Below are 14,421 nucleotides of genomic sequence, written 5' to 3'. Positions count from 1 at the left end.
GTGGCGGAAATGGCGGCGGATAATACGTTGTATGCGGAGGTTGGTGGGGTGGTAGGTGAGAACCAGTGGGGTTCTGTCTTGGTGGCGGTTGGAGGAGCGGGGCTCAAGGGCGGAGGAGCGGGAAGTGGAGGAGATGCGGTGGAGAGCATCGTCGATCACGTCTGGGGGGAATCTGCGGTCCTTGAAGAAGGAGGCCATCTGGGCTGTGCGGTGTTGGAATTGGTCCTCCTGGGAGCAGATGCGGCGGAGACGAAGGAATTGGGAATATGGGATGGCGTTTTTACAGGGGGCAGGGTGGGAGGAGGTGTAGTCCAGGTAGCTGTGGGAGTCAGTCGGTTTATAATAGATGTCTGTGTTGAGTCGGTCGCCCGAGATAGAAATGGAAAGGTCTAGGAAGGGGAGGGAGGAGTCTGAGACAGTCCAGGTGAATTTCAGGTCGGGATGGAAGGTGTTAGTAAAGTTGATGAACTGTTCAACCTCCTCGTGGGAGCACGAGGCAGCGCCGATACAGTCATCGATGTAGCGGAGGAAAAGGTGGGGGGTGGTGCCAGTGTAGTTGCGGAAGATGGACTGTTTCACATATCCTACGAAGAGGCAGGCATAGCTGGGGCCCATGCGGGTGCCCATGGCAACTCCTTTAGTTTGGAGGAAGTGGGAGGATTGAAAAGAGAAGTTATTCAGGGTGAGGACCAGTTCAGTCAGTCGAAGGAGGGTGTCAGTGGAAGGGTACTGGTTGGTGCGGCGGGAAAGGAAGAAGCGGAGGGCTTTGAGTCCTTCGTGATGGGGGATGGAGGTGTACAGGGACTGGATGTCCATAGTGAAAATGAGGCATTGGGGACCGGGGAAGCGAAAATCCTGGAGGAGGTGGAGGGCGTGGGTGGTGTCCCGAACGTAGGTGGGGAGTTTTTTTTGCCGGGGGTGGAGGTTGGGTTGGTGGGGGGTGTCCCCTTTAGTCCAAGAAAAAACCCGCACCGCCCGTTTCTACCTCCTGCCCAAAATCCACAAACCTGCCTGCCCCGGCCGACCCATTGTCTCAGCCTGCTCCTGCCCCACCGAACTCATCTCCCAATACCTCGACACGGTCCTGTCCCCTTTAGTCCAAGAAAAAAACCTTCCCCTGCAACCGCAGGAAATGTAAAACTTGCGCCCACACCTCCACACTCACTTCCCTCCAAGGCCCCAAGGGATCCTTCCATATCCGCCACAAGTTCACCTGTACCTCCACACACATCATCTATTGCATCCGCTGCACCCGATGTGGCCTCCTCTATATTGGTGAGACAGGCTGCTTACTTGCGGAACGCTTCAGAGAACACCTCTGGGCCGCCCGAACCAACCAACCCAATCACCCCGTGGCTCAACACTTTAACTCCCCCTCCCACTCCACCGAGGACATGCAGGTCCTTGGACTCCTCCACCGGCAGAACACAACTACACGACGGCTGGAGGAGGAGCGCCTCATCTTCCGCCTGGGAACCCTCCAACCACAAGGTATGAATTCAGATTTCTCCAGCTTCCTCATTTCCCCTCCCCCCACCTTGTCTCAGTCGGTTCCCTCAACTCAGCACCGCCCTCCTAACCTGCAATCCTCTTCCTGACCTCTCCGCCCCCACCCCACTCCGGCCTATCACCCTCACCTTGACCTCCTTCCACCTATCCCACCTCCATCGCCCCTCCCCCTAGTCCCTCCTCCCTACCTTTTATCTCAGCCTGCTTGGCTCTCTCTCTTATTCCTGATGAAGGGCTTATGCTCGAAACGTCGAATTCTCTATTCCTGAGATGCTGCCTGGCCTGCTGTGCTTTGACCAGCAACACATTTGCAGCTGTGATCTCCAGCATCTGCAGACCTCATTTTTTACTCAAACACTGAAAAACAGAAACCTCATGATTCAAAAGCAGTTCTGTGAAGGACATATTCTCAATTTTGCCCTGAGACTGTCCCTCTCTCTGCAAAACCACCTCCCCCCTCCCCTCCCACATGCATACTATCCTAGTAGATATAGAAGCAACGGAGCAGGCATGATCCACCATTCACTATGATCATGTCTGATCATCCAAGTCAGTATCCTGTTTCTGCTTTTGCCCCGAAAACTATATCTAGCTCATTCTTTAAAACATTCAATATTAAGGTCTCAACCACGTTCTGGGGCAAATAATTCCTCTGGCTCACCATTCTCTGGGCGGCACGGTGGCACAGTGCTTAGCACTGCTGCCTCACAGCGCCAGGGACCTGGGTTCAATTCCCACCTCAGGTGACTGACTGTGTGGAGTTTGCACGTTCTCCCTGTGTCTGCGTGGGTTTCCTCTGGGTGCTCCGGTTTCCTCCCACAGTCCAAAGATGTGCGGGTCAGGTGAATTGGCCATGCTAAATTGCCCGTAGTGTTAGGTAAGGGGTATGGGTGGGTTGTCGCTTCGGCGGGTCGGTGTGGACTTGTTGGGCCGAAGGGCCTGTTTCCACACTGTAAGTAATCTAAAAAAAGTAATCTAATGTATGTCTTCAGTTCAGTACTAAATAGCATATCCCATATTCTTGCACTGTGTCCCTGAGCTCTGAATTACCTCAGTCATTGAGAAGATCCTTCTTGCATTTACCCTGCATGGTGCTGATATAATGGTGTAGGTTTCTATGAGATTTGCAGCTCGTTGTTTTGAACTCCAATGAATATTGTCCAAACTGATCCAGCCTTTCTTCAAACAGTGGTCATTCTCAAATTTCCAGAATGTGTCAATCCTGGGTTGTGGTAAAGTTCTTCCAACATTTGCAATTGATTCTCTTCACTAAATATCAGTCACTTTTCCTTTTCATGAAGCCATAGCACCTCTCTTGCTTACCATACTTCTCTGAAAGCATTTTTGTTAAGTATTTTGAATGGTTTATTTCGCTGTTACCTTTTGTTTTAGCAGTACCATGTCTTTCAGTCGTACATTCGAAGAACATAGATTCGTTGGGTTATAGTGGACAGATGTTGCCTTTGAGCCCACCTATCTTGCCCTCACCTACCTACGCCAATCTCTATATGTGTACATCCAAAGATATAGTAACATATTCAGTGAAAGAAAATATCTGACTTACGGAGATTCTACATTGTCAGACTACCTTTTAGTCTGATGAGTCTCTCCTGGCAATAACTGACAATGTATCATTTGTCCATAGTGTTTGACCATAATGTTCACTTTCTGACACCATCAGTGCCCCCAGGCAATAATATTTCATAATGCTTCACTATTTCAAACCAAAACATTCTGTTTTTATATATGTGTGTGTTGTCTGCAAACACAAATTGCATTTCAACAGATTATATTCCATCCGTCAACGTTTTAAATATATTTCACATGAACCAGATGTGATAAGATGTAGTGAACTCTGTTACACCTTTGACATTCATTTTGCAATACCATAATATTGAACAGAAAACTGTACTCTCTCAGAGACAAATCCTCATTAGGTCTGGAAGAATAGACTGGACAAGGAACGGGGATTTTAATCTATCACTGAGTCAGTGTGGAAATCTCTGTCACAAACGGACAGAGATCTCTGTTACATTATTTTCCATCTGCTAATTACTTGATATCTCAGTGAAGCTGTCCATATTGGTTTACTGCCACTATGAATGATTCATCACCATCTGCTACTTTGCAGCTTGTATGTCTCTCAGTGTCAGAAACTGTACATGTGCCCTGTCTATTTGATGCTTTCTTTTTCAGCTCTTTGTCTCACTCACTGTACTCTCATTTTCTCATGCACCACTCACTTTCTCACGCATCCAGCCTCTGTCAGTCGTCCCCACTCTCTTTTATTCAACTCTTTTTACACAATCTCTCACTCACTTTCTTTTCATCCACTCATGCTCAACGGACTCTGTTGCCTCTCCAACTAGCATAATTCTCTCTCTCCCTTCCTTCCATCCCCACTCTCACACACACACTACACTTTGCTTTCTCTCTGATCATCCCTTCGCGTTTGCTTGCCTATGTTGCTCTTTTCATCACCGTTAGCTTTAGGGTGGGGGGCACCCTGTGGGGGGTGGGGTGGTGATGGTCAGAACAAGAGATTAGGACAAGTGGAATGTCAGCACACAAGCATCAAGTTCCTCTGCAGACCAATCAAAATGATACACTTTCTTATTTTAAAACATTAAGAATCATAAAACAGATGAATTATTTTTCAAAGAAACCAATAAGAAATGTAGGTTTCAAACTCATTGGGAGTTCTGAGGAGAAATGAGCAAAATCTCACCCACAGAATTTGTTTTGGTGGATAACGAGAGCTAGGGAGGTGAAGGCAATTGCTGAGATGAGAAGGTTATTGAGGCCAGATGATGTCACAGAGAAACGCAGGGGTCTTTTATCCTTTGTATTCTTCCTGGAATGTGATGGCCAGAATTGCACACAGTTCACCTGCTGTGGCCTCACCAAAGTTCTGAACAGCTCCAAAATAACCTCCCATCTATTATAGTCCATGCTAAGACTGATAAAGGCAAACGTCCCCTTTGCCTGCTTAACCTGTCTGTCACAATCAGGGATCTATGGACAAGCATTTCCAACACTTTAGAATAAACATGAAATGATGGTTTTTAATGAGTAAAATCATAGCTCTGATTGCAGGTCAGCTTAATTTGTTTACATGCATAATATAACAATTAAATAAAATGGATGCATCAGTCCATCCTTTACCTCCTCTCTGAATTTTGTCTGGGTCAGTGTTTGTACGAGAACTCAGAAGTCACAACATTAATCAAATTTCTTGAAACACAACTAGTGGATCACTAAATGTGTTGCTTTCATAATTATAACTTACATCCAGCCAATATGAAGAATGTGCTACATACGTCGTCCATAACGCTATAAAATTAGCAAAATGAGCAGCAAAATGATGGATTTTCTCGGTTTTACAATTTCTGGATCAATTCTATTCGTTCCATTCTCATAATCCCAGAGACACTGGTGGACTCAATTGACTCCTATTATATTTCTGACAGTGGGAACATTGAACACTACAATCAATATAAATGGAAGCAAAGTTCTAATAATACTATTAAAACACTCATACATTGTCCAGAAGATTGTGCTATAATATTGTGGTACTATAATGGAAAACCATACACATTATCAATAATAAAGGAAGGGATAAATGCAAAGTACCAGGGAATTGAGCATAAAAAATAACGGCACTCACAATTACTATAACCACAATCGCCATTCTCTTGCTGCAACATCTTGTTGTTAATTTCTGACAACAAATTGGTGTAAACCGGTTGAATGTGAAAGCGACTGTGAACCAAACAGACCGGTCCAGGGCTGCGGGAAACAGAGCAGATCTGTGTGCACATACAGGAGTGATGAACAAGAATGTAACTGGGAAATGAATATTATTAATTCAGTAAGACACTGAAAATAACAAAAATCAGATCTGCTGCTGTTATCGCCAACAAGTAGCAAGTGATACATTTTGAGAGGCCACAATTTCCTTGATTCTGGATTACAAACGCCAATATGTTAACTGAAAGAAAAATCATGAAAAATCACCATCTCTATTCAGATGCAGGCACATAAAGAAACATCAACTTAACATAATTATAAAATCACAGTAATTGCCACAGATCAATTTCAAACAAACTATTGAGGTAAATAGTCCAAACCTATCATTAAGTTAACAACTAAAGTAAAGAAAACAAAATAAATATCAATGCAGAACCAGCCAACAAATAGAATAAGGGAGGTGAATAACGTACCACTGGGCAAGAGTTACTGCTGGGATTTTTGTTTGGGATCCTAAAGGGGGAGGGGAGCAGCCCCAAGTCGTGGTCCACATAGACATCAACGACATAGGTAGGAAGAGAGATGGGGATTTAAGGCAGAAATTCAGGGAGCTAGGATGGAAGCTTAGAGCTAGGACAAACAACGTTGTTGTCTCTGGTTTGTTGCCCGTGCTACGTGCTAGTGAGGCAAGGAATAGGGAGAGAGAGAGAGGAGTTGAACACGTGGCTACAGGGATGGTGCAGGAGGGAGGGTTTTGGATTCTTGGATAATTGGAGCTCTTTCTGGGCTAGGTGGGACCTCTACAAGCAGGATGGTTTTCATCTGAATCAGAGAGGTACCAATATCCTGGGGAGGGAAATTCGGTAAGGCTATTGGGGTGGGTTTAAACTAATCCGGCAGGGGGAGGGGAACCAAAATTGCAGTTTGAGTATAGAAAAGATTGAGAATAGGGAGGTGCAAAATCAGGTTTCAGGGATGCAAGATGGCACTGGCAAGCAAGAAGTTAGTTTGAGGTGCGTCTACTTCAATGCCAGGAGCATCTGGAATAAGGTAGGTGAACTTGCAGCATGGGTTGTTACCTGGGACTTCAATGTTGTGGCCATTTCGGAGACATGGTTAGAGTAGGGACAGGAATGGTTGTTGCAGATTCCAGGATTAGATGTTTCAGTAAGAACAGAGAAGATGGTAAAAGAGGGGGAGGTGTGGCGTTGTTGGTCAAGGACAGTATTACAGTTGCAGAAAGGATGTTTGGGGACTCGTCAACTGAGGTAATATGGGCTGAAGTTAGAAACAGGAAAGGAGAGGTCACCCTGTTAGGCATTTTCTATTGGCCTCTGAAGTGTAGAGGTGTAGTTCCAGAGGTGTAGAGGAAAGGATAGCAAAAATGGTTCTCGATAGGAGTGAGAGAGACAGGGTAGTTGTCATGGGGGACTTCAACTTTCCAAATATTGAGTGGGAACACTATACTACGAGTGCTATAGATGGGTCATTTTTGTCCAGTGTGTGCAGGAGGGCTTCCTGACACAGTATGTAGACAGACCAACAAGGGGCGAAGCCACGTTAGGTTTGGTACTGGATAATGAGCCTGGCCAGGTGTTAGAGTTGGATGTAGGTGAGCACTTTGGTGATAGCGATCACAATTCTGTTATGTTTACTTTAATGATAGAAATGGATAGGTGTATACCACTGGGGGAAAGTTACAGCTGGGGGAAAGGCAATTACGATGCGATTAGGCAAGATTTAGGAAGCAAAGGATGGGGAAGGAATATTAGAAATGTGGAGCTTATTCAAGGAAAAGCTACTGTGTGTCCTAGATAAGTATGTATCTGTCAGGGAGGGAGGAAGCTGTAGAGCATGCAAGCCGTGGTTTACGAAGGAAGTGGAACTCTGGTCAAGAGGAAGAAGAAGGCTTATGTTAGGATGAAATGTAAAGGCTCAGTTTGGGCGCTTGAGGGTTACAAGGCAGCCAGGAAAGACCTAAAGAGAGAACTCAGAAGAGCCAGGAGGAGACATGAGAAGTTGTTGGCGGATAGGGTCAGGGTAAACCCTAAGGCTTTCCATAGGTATTTAAGGAATAAAAGAATGACAAGAGTAAGATTAGGGCCAATCAATAGTAGTGGGAAGTTGTGTGTGGAGTCAGAGGAAATAGGGTAAGCACTAAATGAATATTTTTCAACAGTATTCACTCTAGAAAATGACAATGTTGTCGAGGAGATTACTGAGATACAGGCTACTAGACTAGGTGTGATTGAGGTTCACAAGGAAGAGGTATTAAAAATCCTGCAGAGTGTGAAAATAGATAAGATCCCTGGGCCGGATGGGATTTATCCTAGGATCCTCTGGGAAGCCAGGGAGGAGATTGCCGAGCCTTTGGCAATTTTCTTTAAATCGTCATTGTCTACAGGAATAGTGCCAGAAGACTGGAGGGTAGCAAATGTGATTCCCTTGTTCAAGAAGGGGAGTAGAGACAATCCTGGTAATTATAGACCAGTGAGCCTTACTTCAGTTGTTGGTAAAGTGTTGGAAAAGATTATAAGAGATAGAATTTATAATCATCTAGAAAAGAATAATTTGATTAGGGATAGTCAGCACAGCTTTGTGAAGTGTAGGTCGTGCCTCACAATCCTTATTGAATTCTTTGAGAAGGTGACCAAACAGGTAGATGAGAGTAAACCGGTTGATGTGGTGTATATGGATTTCAGCAAGGTGTTCGATAAGGTTCCCCACAGTAGGCTATTGTACAAAATGCGGAGGAATGGGATTGTGGGAGATATAGCAGTTTGAATCAGTAATTGGCTTGCTGAAAGAAGACAGAGGGTGGTGGTTGATGGGAAATGTTCATCCTGGAGTCCAGTTACCAGTGGTGTACCGTAAGGATCAGTGTTGGGTTCACTGCTGTTCGTCATTTTTATAAACGACCTGGATGAGGCTGTAGAAGGGTGGGTTAGTAAATTTGCAGATGACACTAAGGTCGGTGGAGTTGTGGATAGTGACGAAGGATGTTGTAGGTTACAGGGAGACATAGATAAGTTGCAGAGCTGAGCTGAGAGGTGGCAAATGGAGTTTAATGTGGACAAGTGTGAGGTGATTCACTTTGGTCGGATTAACTGGAATGCAAAGTACTGGGCTAATGGTAAGATTCTTGGTAGTGTAGATGAGCAGAGAGATTTCGGTGTCCATGTACACAGATCCTTGAAAGTTGCCACCCAGGTTGACAGGGTTGTTAAGAAGGCATACAGTATTTTAGCTTTTATTAATAGAGGGATCGAGTTCCGGAACCACGAGGTTATGCTACAGCTGTACAAAACTCTGGTACGGCCGCACTTGGAGTATTGTGTACAGTTCTGATAAGAAAGATGTGGAAGCTTTGGAAAGCGTGCAGAGGAGATTTACTCGGATGTTGCCTGGTATGGAGGGAAGGTCTTACGATGAAAGGCTGAGGGACTTGAGGCTGTTTTCGATAGAGAGAAGAAGGTTGAGAGGTGACTTAATAGAGACATATAAGATAATCAGAGGGTTAGATAGGGTGGACAGGGAGAGCCTTTTTCCAAGTATGGTGATGGCGAGCACGGGGGGGGGGGGGGGGGGGTCATAGATTTAAATTGAGGGGAGATAGGTATAAGACAGATGTCAGAGGTAGTTTCTTTACTCAGAGTATGGAATGCTTTGCCTGCAAAGGTAGTAGAGTCACCAACTAAGTACATTTAAGTCGTCATTGGACAAGCACATGGATGTGCATGGAATAATGTAGGTTGGCTGGGCTTCAGATTGGTATGACAGGTCGGCACAACATCACGGGCCGAAGGGCCTGTACTGCGCTGTAATGTTCTATGAAAGGCCGAGAGACTTGAACCTGTTCTCATTGGCAAGAAGAAAGCGAAAAGGGGATTTGATAGAGACATGCAAGATGATCAGAGGATTAGATAGGGTAGACAGTGAAAGTCTTTTTCCTAGAATGATGACGTCAGCTTGTACAAGGGGGCATAACTACAAATTGAGGGGTGATAGATTTAGGACAGATGTCAGAGGCAGGTTCTTTATGCAGAATGTGGTAAGGGCGTAGAATGCACTACCTGCTAATATAGTTAACTCAGCCACATTAGGGAGATTTAAACAATCCTTAGATAAGCACATGGATGATTTGGGGATAGTGTAGGGGGACGAGCTGAGAATAGTTCACAGGTCGGCACAACATTGAGGGCCGAAGGGCTTGTTCTGCGCTGTACTGTTCTATGTTCTATCTCAGTGAGTCTCTCCCTCTCACTGCAACCCCCAGGTCATCTCCATATGGACAAGAATGGAATCAGTTGGATGGGCTTCAGATTGGTTTCACAGGGTGACACAACATCGAAGGCTGAAGGGCCTGTACTGTGCTTTAATGTTCTATGTTTTATTTAGTTTAGTTTGGGATTATGTTTCACATGGGCTGTTTGGACAGAATGGTCTGTTTCTGTGCTGTATGACCCTATGACTCTAAATAGGCTTGCACTATGTTTGGGGAGATGTCAACGAGATTGATAATGTCGTGGTAATTCCAGAGGGATCTTTTCTTCAAGGGAATGCTGCATTCAAATTTGATCCATCCCTGATCATTTCCGTGGTCACCTTTGCGGGGTCCACAATTACTCCCAATCGTCTGACTTACTATTGTTTCTGGAATTCATCCTTACCATTTCATTTGAATTAATGCAATGCAATCTATGACTTTTTTTAAATCATCACACCAGTTGGTAACATTTACAAGAAAGCAGTACATCAAACACTTCCATACAGAGTTTATCAAAGAAGATATTCACCAGTCCAAAAAAACAGAAATCGGTGGATGCACATGGAACATTTTGAATACATGAATAGAAATTTAAAGTCGATAGTTTGAAGGACAATAAGCCTGTGTTGTTTCCTCCATGACCAGATGATCAGGGAACATTGTGATTTGTTCAGAAACCAAACCAGAACAGCGGAACAAATTTGGACAAATGAAATGTAGTGTCCAGCGATATCGCGGTGGAATACGAGGTTCCAAGGGTACCAATGGAATGAATGACGAATTTATCAATTATGAGCTGAAGCAGGGATGGGTTTAGCAGTTGTTTTGTTGAAGGAAACAATAATTCTTGGTGATTATACAAATATCCTTCTGAACTATCTCAGGCTGCAATATGAGGCCAGAAGCAAACAAGATTCAGGCAGAGTCAATTTCTGCTGAGCTTGATGGAGTCAATGAGAGCCACAAAACAATTTCATGGAATCACTGAGGATGTCGGCTCATCTGCAACATTCTACCTCATTCCTGAACTTGAAACCTTGTGTGTTACCAAGACCTCTGATGGGCTTTGGATCCCCCCTTCAACAGAACAGCTCATTTGTGGAAAGAAATGAGTAAAGAAAGGGAATGATATCAGCATCAAACCATGGGGATCTGAGTGGAAACAGCTAAAGTAAACAATTGCCAAAACGTGTGTCTAATTAAAAGATACAGTATGTGCAGATCAGAGAATTCAGTGAGGAAAGGTGGCAGGAGCCCTGTCGTTACTGTTCCCACTCTGGCCTGCTGGGAACGATTTTCTCCAGGTCATTTATATTTGTATACGGTCACTTCTGAAAATGGTTTGTTTCAGACCATTGTCCTTTTTTAATTGATTGGGATGAATTTTATTTTCTGCCAGTCTAATTCCACTTTCGGTTATGCTTTTGTTTTCAGCTTTCCACTAACTGTTGCTCATTGCTAACAACTTTCCTCCCACGGTCACTTTCATTTCGCTCCCCAGATGGCGTCATTCATTGCCCATCAGAAAATAAATGTTATGTTACTACTCTACCTTCTCCTTTATACATTCCTCACGTGGACTCCTCATTTCATGACCTGCTGCATTTCATGTTGGATCTCAGTAATTGAATTTAACTATCAATTCATCAATTGAATTACTTTTATAACTGGGCACTTTAAAGCATATTTTAACTGGTCTCGGAAATTTTTCTGTGTCAGCACATAGATAAATGCATTTGTGCAGCAACTTAGGTTCCGCAGCATAAATGCAGCTTGTATAAAGAGAGAATAAGCAGCGGGATTCAAGGAAATACCGGCATTAAACGAAAACAAAATATACATCAACCAGAGAAGTATGAAGCTGGCAGATATGGCAAAGAGTAAAGTTACTGATTTCTTTCTGCTCTCTATCTCTGGATCATTCTCTATTTTTCTCTGACCCCTCAGTCCTTTACGCACCTTAATGCCCTCAAAGATGTGCCTGACAGTCAGAATGTTGATAAAGAGAATCAAAGTGAATGGAAGAAATGGTGTTAAAAATTTTTCAAAATATTTAAAACTTGCCCAACGACGGTCATTATAATAAGCATAACTGGTATGACAGTACCATGGAACACTGTTGATGATTATTCCGGATTCAAATCGAAAGTAGCTGGGAATGTTCTTTAAAGAAAAAAATATGCAGATTGTTGCTAGAACCTTCACTGCAGTTTTCTCTGTGCAGTAATTAGTTTTCATCTGATGAAAACAAATGGCAACAAATCGATCAAAAGAAAAGGCTACAGTGAACCAGACAGATGAATCAATGGTCAATCGGCTCAGTGCGTAAATAACACAACAAACAGGAGTGATGTCCAGGAAACACAACGGATAATAATAATATGGAAATCGGCGAAATACAGCATAAAAAACAAGGAACAGCAGATCTGACATCGCCATGGCCACCAAATAGTAAGTGCTGCATGTAGAAAGACCACATTTTCCCCGAGACAAGATTAGAATCACCACTAGACTAACTGTAAGAGAGAGAGAGAGAGAAAAACGAACTTGAAGTTACTGATCAAACATTCTCCGTGCCTGAGCCCACATGTAAATTATGGTGAAAAGGTAATTGTTATTCTATGTCGTATGATGTTTAAAGAATCTTAACCAGAGCAGCAAACTCTCTCTAAATGAACAATTTGCAGATTAAAGAGACATAGGGAAGAACATGAGCAGCAGTTGCTGACAAATAAAGTCATTTGCACTTTTTTGGGGGGGTTGACAGTAGTTGATTTCACCTGATTTATAGGTAGCTTAGAGTGGCTGGAGTTTCCAATAAGACAACAACATCTACACAAAGATACCCAGGATCAATAAAACAAAGAAAGTAAGATGTGGAACTTGGGCATTGAGTGAAAATCTTCGAGTAAAAAATGAGGTCTGCAGATGCTGGAGATCACAGCTGAAAATGTGTTGCTGGTTAAAGCACAGCAGGTCAGGCAGCATCTCAGGAATAGGGAATTCCTGATGAAGGGCTTATGCTCGAAACGTCGAATTCCCTATTCCTGAGATGCTGCCTGACCTGCTGTGCTTTAACCAGCAACACATTTTCAGCATTGAGTGAAAAATTTCTTCTTCGGTTTTGGAGCCTCTACAAATCAGATTGCCTCCAAAATTATATATCCATACTATATGAATGACAGTATAGGACACTGAATCACTCCATAATATTCAGCAATGGATGACTTCCACAATACGGATGACAAATGATTGGGCATTGTTTCAGTCTGAACAATGAAAGTATTCAGCAGTGAATCCAACCACCATGTCCCAAGGTTGGATACCTAGTGCAATCAGCAGAGCTTCGATATTTGGGACAGACTCCTTCCAAATTGTCCAAGACAGTACATAACATCCCCCACCCAAATGAAACCTGAAAAGACAGAGCATTGGTCTTTGCAACGTTCTAGTTTAGAAATCAGACAGTTTATTTGGGATTAAACAAAGCTTCCTGACTGATGTCCATGCTCACACACTCAAGCTCTCTCCTAGCCCCTTTTGTTGTGAACACAGATCCCCCTCCCAGATTTGGAACACATACTAGGGCGATGCATCCCCATAGTTTAACTAACATTCCCCATGGAGATCACTGGAATTGTAACACTGCTTGGCATCAGAAACTAAGAAATGCAAATATAAGTTAATAACTAGAGTAAAAAAATGGCATTCCTGAACGAAAGCAAATGGAAGCACTTTCACATGGACTGTTATTGATCAGGGAACATCAAAGGATAACAGCAAAGTAGGGCAGCATGTAAAATGTTTTGTTTGACAAAGTTGTTTGACCCTTTGCGGGAGAGCAGTTGCCACAGCACTCCAGATCTCAGCATTTGTCCAATTAAATTCTGCACCATGTTCTGTTCATCTTTTTACAGATGGCACAAATCACACCCGTGCTGACTCCATGATGAATGGCTCAGCCCACCCATTGCCCATGTTGTATCTGGAGCAAGCTTTCTGAGCTAGATCCACCAAAAAAAACCTTTAAATGAAGGAATGGAGAAAGTAAGAGGTCTCAGTGAAAATTGGATTGTTACAAAACCTATCAGAATGCTAGCAGGTTTTCAACTACCGCAGTGGTCTTGCTAAATACTTTCCAAGACAAGCCAGGGTTAGTCATCAGCCAGGGTTAGTCATCAGCCAGTGTTAGTCATCAGCCAGGGTTAGTCATCAGCCAAACTTCATCAGTGTTACCGAGGGTCCAACGCATTGTAGAGAAACTGAACCCAATGTAGAAAAAAAGGCAATGCTCTACATGACTTTAAACTCAGTAAGAGAGGGCACTATTGTCTGGATAAAGATGATTTCATGCAAAGATTTACACAAGTTAATGTTGTTATAAGCCTTACCAGGAATACCGACAGTGGCAAGGATGGTATCATACACTTTTTCGATCCTTTCCCTTGGAAGAAGCATTTTGTTGTTTGTGAAACAAACTCTTCCTTCCTTCAGCTGGCAATGTGTTGAAATTGGTGAATTCTGTTGAAATTGGAAATGGGTCAATTACAAAGATTATTTTATATTGTGTTGTGTCTCCACTGGGAAACTATGATTCCATCTTCAATTTTTATCTTTTTCAACAAACAGATTACAGCAACAAATTTATTTTAATGATGTGATATCATTGAAATTTTCGCCTGTATTTGAATGCCCCAAAGAGTGAATTAAGCTGATCTCATTAGATCTCAAATGTTAATTGGAATTTGCCTTCCAAGCAACCAGACTTAAATTATGTCATACACTTTCAGTCCCACGAATATCTAAACATCTTTTCAGTGATGACCTGCATTTGCAGTGGATATCCAGTCATTTAATATCTCATGTTGCAGAGCTCTTTGAAAGCTTTCCTTGTT

The sequence above is a fragment of the Hemiscyllium ocellatum genome, chromosome 50 (assembly GCF_020745735.1).
Source record: "Hemiscyllium ocellatum isolate sHemOce1 chromosome 50, sHemOce1.pat.X.cur, whole genome shotgun sequence".
In the NCBI taxonomy this organism is placed as follows: Eukaryota; Metazoa; Chordata; class Chondrichthyes; order Orectolobiformes; family Hemiscylliidae; genus Hemiscyllium; species Hemiscyllium ocellatum.
This window is presented reverse-complemented; position numbering follows the sequence as displayed.